Source organism: Triturus cristatus, chromosome 4_2 (assembly GCF_964204655.1).
Source record: "Triturus cristatus chromosome 4_2, aTriCri1.1, whole genome shotgun sequence".
Lineage (NCBI taxonomy): Eukaryota > Metazoa > Chordata > Amphibia > Caudata > Salamandridae > Triturus > Triturus cristatus.
The window spans coordinates 655,087,558-655,094,873 of record NC_140586.1 but is presented as its reverse complement, the minus strand read 5'-3'; positions in this window follow the sequence as shown (position 1 = coordinate 655,094,873).

Sequence of the window (7,316 nt, the reverse complement as noted above, 5' to 3'; positions counted from 1 at the left end):
ATTTAAAAAGGCTCCCTCGAGCCACCTGAGCTGACGAGCTTGGGAGCGCCTGCTTGCCCTGAGTGAAATTATGTCTGAGAAAATTAAGCGGCAGCATGTCCAGCAACCTACGAACTCTTTCCCTACTGATGACGGAGAAATCCAGAAACACGTGTCTAGGGATACGCAACAAAAAACATGGCATTAGCCAATTATTATTTGAACTTTGTACTGAGCGAAAAAGTTTGAACTACATCGACCAAAATGCCTGGAGGTAATGACGCTGTGACGTGATGGCAGTGTGCTCCTATCCCCTTCTACCATTTAAAAAGGCTCCCTCGAGCCACCTGAGCTGACGAGCTTGGGAGCGCCTGCTTGCCCTGAGTGAAAGTATGTCTGAGAAAATTAAGCGGCAGCATGTCCAGCAACCTACGAACTCTTTCCCTACTGATGACGGAGAAATCCAGAAACACGTGTCTAGGGATACGCAACAAAAAACATGGCATTAGCCAATTATTATTTGAACTTTGTACTGAGCGAAAAACTTTGAACTACATCGACCAAAATGCCTGGAGGTAATGACGCTGTGACGTGATGGCAGTGTGCTCCTATCCCCTTCTACCATTTAAAAAGGCTCCCTCGAGCCACCTGAGCTGACGAGCTTGGGAGCGCCTGCTTGCCCTGAGTGAAATTATGTCTGAGAAAATTAAGCGGCAGCATGTCCAGCAACCTACGAACTCTTTCCCTACTGATGACGGAGAAATCCAGAAACACGTGTCTAGGGATACGCAACAAAAAACATGGCATTAGCCAATTATTATTTGAACTTTGTACTGAGCGAAAAACTTTGAACTACATCGACCAAAATGCCTGGAGGTAATGACGCTGTGACGTGATGGCAGTGTGCTCCTATCCCCTTCTACCATTTAAAAAGGCTCCCTCGAGCCACCTGAGCTGACGAGCTTGGGAGCGCCTGCTTGCCCTGAGTGAAATTATGTCTGAGAAAATTAAGCGGCAGCATGTCCAGCAACCTACGAACTCTTTCCCTACTGATGACGGAGAAATCCAGAAACACGTGTCTAGGGATACGCAACAAAAAACATGGCATTAGCCAATTATTATTTGAACTTTGTACTGAGCGAAAAACTTTGAACTACATCGACCAAAATGCCTGGAGGTAATGACGCTGTGACGTGATGGCAGTGTGCTCCTATCCCCTTCTACCATTTAAAAAGGCTCCCTCGAGCCACCTGAGCTGACGAGCTTGGGAGCGCCTGCTTGCCCTGAGTGAAATTATGTCTGAGAAAATTAAGCGGCAGCATGTCCAGCAACCTACGAACTCTTTCCCTACTGATGACGGAGAAATCCAGAAACACGTGTCTAGGGATACGCAACAAAAAACATGGCATTAGCCAATTATTATTTGAACTTTGTACTGAGCGAAAAACTTTGAACTACATCGACCAAAATGCCTGGAGGTAATGACGCTGTGACGTGATGGCAGTGTGCTCCTATCCCCTTCTACCATTTAAAAAGGCTCCCTCGAGCCACCTGAGCTGACGAGCTTGGGAGCGCCTGCTTGCCCTGAGTGAAATTATGTCTGAGAAAATTAAGCGGCAGCATGTCCAGCAACCTACGAACTCTTTCCCTACTGATGACGGAGAAATCCAGAAACACGTGTCTAGGGATACGCAACAAAAAACATGGCATTAGCCAATTATTATTTGAACTTTGTACTGAGCGAAAAACTTTGAACTACATCGACCAAAATGCCTGGAGGTAATGACGCTGTGACGTGATGGCAGTGTGCTCCTATCCCCTTCTACCATTTAAAAAGGCTCCCTCGAGCCACCTGAGCTGACGAGCTTGGGAGCGCCTGCTTGCCCTGAGTGAAATTATGTCTGAGAAAATTAAGCGGCAGCATGTCCAGCAACCTACGAACTCTTTCCCTACTGATGACGGAGAAATCCAGAAACACGTGTCTAGGGATACGCAACAAAAAACATGGCATTAGCCAATTATTATTTGAACTTTGTACTGAGCGAAAAACTTTGAACTACATCGACCAAAATGCCTGGAGGTAATGACGCTGTGACGTGATGGCAGTGTGCTCCTATCCCCTTCTACCATTTAAAAAGGCTCCCTCGAGCCACCTCAGCTGACGAGCTTGGGAGCGCCTGCTTGCCCTGAGTGAAATTATGTCTGAGAAAATTAAGCGGCAGCATGTTCAGCAACCTACGAACTCTTTCCCTACTGATGACGGAGAAATCCAGAAACACGTGTCTAGGGATACGCAACAAAAAACATGGCATTAGCCAATTATTATTTGAACTTTGTACTGAGCGAAAAACTTTGAACTACATCGACCAAAATGCCTGGAGGTAATGACGCTGTGACGTGATGGCAGTGTGCTCCTATCCCCTTCTACCATTTAAAAAGGCTCCCTCGAGCCACCTGAGCTGACGAGCTTGGGAGCGCCTGCTTGCCCTGAGTGAAATTATGTCTGAGAAAATTAAGCGGCAGCATGTCCAGCAACCTACGAACTCTTTCCCTACTGATGACGGAGAAATCCAGAAACACGTGTCTAGGGATACGCAACAAAAAACATGGCATTAGCCAATTATTATTTGAACTTTGTACTGAGCGAAAAACTTTGAACTACATCGACCAAAATGCCTGGAGGTAATGACGCTGTGACGTGATGGCAGTGTGCTCCTATCCCCTTCTACCATTTAAAAAGGCTCCCTCGAGCCACCTGAGCTGACGAGCTTGGGAGCGCCTGCTTGCCCTGAGTGAAATTATGTCTGAGAAAATTAAGCGGCAGCATGTCCAGCAACCTACGAACTCTTTCCCTACTGATGACGGAGAAATCCAGAAACACGTGTCTAGGGATACGCAACAAAAAACATGGCATTAGCCAATTATTATTTGAACTTTGTACTGAGCGAAAAACTTTGAACTACATCAACCAAAATGCCTGGAGGTAATGACGCTGTGACGTGATGGCAGTGTGCTCCTATCCCCTTCTACCATTTAAAAAGGCTCCCTCGAGCCACCTGAGCTGACGAGCTTGGGAGCGCCTGCTTGCCCTGAGTGAAATTATGTCTGAGAAAATTAAGTGGCAGCATGTCCAGCAACCTACGAACTCTTTCCCTACTGATGACGGAGAAATCCAGAAACACGTGTCTAGGGATACGCAACAAAAAACATGGCATTAGCCAATTATTATTTGAACTTTGTACTGAGCGAAAAACTTTGAACTACATCGACCAAAATGCCTGGAGGTAATGACGCTGTGACGTGATGGCAGTGTGCTCCTATCCCCTTCTACCATTTAAAAAGGCTCCCTCGAGCCACCTGAGCTGACGAGCTTGGGAGCGCCTGCTTGCCCTGAGTGAAATTATGTCTGAGAAAATTAAGCGGCAGCATGTCCAGCAACCTACGAACTCTTTCCCTACTGATGACGGAGAAATCCAGAAACACGTGTCTAGGGATACGCAACAAAAAACATGGCATTAGCCAATTATTATTTGAACTTTGTACTGAGCGAAAAAGTTTGAACTACATCGACCAAAATGCCTGGAGGTAATGACGCTGTGACGTGATGGCAGTGTGCTCCTATCCCCTTCTACCATTTAAAAAGGCTCCCTCGAGCCACCTGAGCTGACGAGCTTGGGAGCGCCTGCTTGCCCTGAGTGAAAGTATGTCTGAGAAAATTAAGCGGCAGCATGTCCAGCAACCTACGAACTCTTTCCCTACTGATGACGGAGAAATCCAGAAACACGTGTCTAGGGATACGCAACAAAAAACATGGCATTAGCCAATTATTATTTGAACTTTGTACTGAGCGAAAAACTTTGAACTACATCGACCAAAATGCCTGGAGGTAATGACGCTGTGACGTGATGGCAGTGTGCTCCTATCCCCTTCTACCATTTAAAAAGGCTCCCTCGAGCCACCTGAGCTGACGAGCTTGGGAGCGCCTGCTTGCCCTGAGTGAAATTATGTCTGAGAAAATTAAGCGGCAGCATGTCCAGCAACCTACGAACTCTTTCCCTACTGATGACGGAGAAATCCAGAAACACGTGTCTAGGGATACGCAACAAAAAACATGGCATTAGCCAATTATTATTTGAACTTTGTACTGAGCGAAAAACTTTGAACTACATCGACCAAAATGCCTGGAGGTAATGACGCTGTGACGTGATGGCAGTGTGCTCCTATCCCCTTCTACCATTTAAAAAGGCTCCCTCGAGCCACCTGAGCTGACGAGCTTGGGAGCGCCTGCTTGCCCTGAGTGAAATTATGTCTGAGAAAATTAAGCGGCAGCATGTCCAGCAACCTACGAACTCTTTCCCTACTGATGACGGAGAAATCCAGAAACACGTGTCTAGGGATACGCAACAAAAAACATGGCATAAGCCAATTATTATTTGAACTTTGTACTGAGCGAAAAACTTTGAACTACATCGACCAAAATGCCTGGAGGTAATGACGCTGGGACGTGATGGCAGTGTGCTCCTATCCCCTTCTACCATTTAAAAAGGCTCCCTCGAGCCACCTGAGCTGACGAGCTTGGGAGCGCCTGCTTGCCCTGAGTGAAATTATGTCTTAGAAAATTAAGCGGCAGCATGTCCAGCAACCTACGAACTCTTTCCCTACTGATGACGGAGAAATCCAGAAACACGTGTCTAGGGATACGCAACAAAAAACATGGCATTAGCCAATTATTATTTGAACTTTGTACTGAGCGAAAAACTTTGAACTACATCGACCAAAATGCCTGGAGGTAATGACGCTGTGACGTGATGGCAGTGTGCTCCTATCCCCTTCTACCATTTAAAAAGGCTCCCTCGAGCCACCTCAGCTGACGAGCTTGGGAGCGCCTGCTTGCCCTGAGTGAAATTATGTCTGAGAAAATTAAGCGGCAGCATGTCCAGCAACCTACAAACTCTTTCCCTACTGATGACGGAGAAATCCAGAAACACGTGTCTAGGGATACGCAACAAAAAACATGGCATTAGCCAATTATTATTTGAACTTTGTACTGAGCGAAAAACTTTGAACTACATCGACCAAAATGTCTGGAGGTAATGACGCTGTGACGTGATGGCAGTGTGCTCCTATCCCCTTCTACCATTTAAAAAGGCTCCCTCGAGCCACCTGAGCTGACGAGCTTGGGAGCGCCTGCTTGCCCTGAGTGAAATTATGTCTGAGAAAATTAAGCGGCAGCATGTCCAGCAACCTACGAACTCTTTCCCTACTGATGACGGAGAAATCCAGAAACACGTGTCTAGGGATAAGCAACAAAAAACATGGCATTAGCCAATTATTATTTGAACTTTGTACTGAGCGAAAAACTTTGAACTACATCGACCAAAATGCCTGGAGGTAATGACGCTGTGACGTGATGGCAGTGTGCTCCTATCCCCTTCTACCATTTAAAAAGGCTCCCTCGAGCCACCTGAGCTGACGAGCTTGGGAGCGCCTGCTTGCCCTGAGTGAAATTATGTCTGAGAAAATTAAGCGGCAGCATGTCCAGCAACCTACGAACTCTTTCCCTACTGATGACGGAGAAATCCAGAAACACGTGTCTAGGGATACGCAACAAAAAACATGGCATTAGCCAATTATTATTTGAACTTTGTACTGAGCGAAAAACTTTGAACTACATCAACCAAAATGCCTGGAGGTAATGACGCTGTGACGTGATGGCAGTGTGCTCCTATCCCCTTCTACCATTTAAAAAGGCTCCCTCGAGCCACCTGAGCTGACGAGCTTGGGAGCGCCTGCTTGCCCTGAGTGAAATTATGTCTGAGAAAATTAAGTGGCAGCATGTCCAGCAACCTACGAACTCTTTCCCTACTGATGACGGAGAAATCCAGAAACACGTGTCTAGGGATACGCAACAAAAAACATGGCATTAGCCAATTATTATTTGAACTTTGTACTGAGCGAAAAACTTTGAACTACATCGACCAAAATGCCTGGAGGTAATGACGCTGTGACGTGATGGCAGTGTGCTCCTATCCCCTTCTACCATTTAAAAAGGCTCCCTCGAGCCACCTGAGCTGACGAGCTTGGGAGCGCCTGCTTGCCCTGAGTGAAATTATGTCTGAGAAAATTAAGCGGCAGCATGTCCAGCAACCTACGAACTCTTTCCCTACTGATGACGGAGAAATCCAGAAACACGTGTCTAGGGATACGCAACAAAAAACATGGCATTAGCCAATTATTATTTGAACTTTGTACTGAGCGAAAAAGTTTGAACTACATCGACCAAAATGCCTGGAGGTAATGACGCTGTGACGTGATGGCAGTGTGCTCCTATCCCCTTCTACCATTTAAAAAGGCTCCCTCGAGCCACCTGAGCTGACGAGCTTGGGAGCGCCTGCTTGCCCTGAGTGAAAGTATGTCTGAGAAAATTAAGCGGCAGCATGTCCAGCAACCTACGAACTCTTTCCCTACTGATGACGGAGAAATCCAGAAACACGTGTCTAGGGATACGCAACAAAAAACATGGCATTAGCCAATTATTATTTGAACTTTGTACTGAGCGAAAAACTTTGAACTACATCGACCAAAATGCCTGGAGGTAATGACGCTGTGACGTGATGGCAGTGTGCTCCTATCCCCTTCTACCATTTAAAAAGGCTCCCTCGAGCCACCTGAGCTGACGAGCTTGGGAGCGCCTGCTTGCCCTGAGTGAAATTATGTCTGAGAAAATTAAGCGGCAGCATGTCCAGCAACCTACGAACTCTTTCCCTACTGATGACGGAGAAATCCAGAAACACGTGTCTAGGGATACGCAACAAAAAACATGGCATTAGCCAATTATTATTTGAACTTTGTACTGAGCGAAAAACTTTGAACTACATCGACCAAAATGCCTGGAGGTAATGACGCTGTGACGTGATGGCAGTGTGCTCCTATCCCCTTCTACCATTTAAAAAGGCTCCCTCGAGCCACCTGAGCTGACGAGCTTGGGAGCGCCTGCTTGCCCTGAGTGAAATTATGTCTGAGAAAATTAAGCGGCAGCATGTCCAGCAACCTACGAACTCTTTCCCTACTGATGACGGAGAAATCCAGAAACACGTGTCTAGGGATACGCAACAAAAAACATGGCATAAGCCAATTATTATTTGAACTTTGTACTGAGCGAAAAACTTTGAACTACATCGACCAAAATGCCTGGAGGTAATGACGCTGTGACGTGATGGCAGTGTGCTCCTATCCCCTTCTACCATTTAAAAAGGCTCCCTCGAGCCACCTGAGCTGACGAGCTTGGGAGCGCCTGCTTGCCCTGAGTGAAATTATGTCTGAGAAAATTAAGCGGC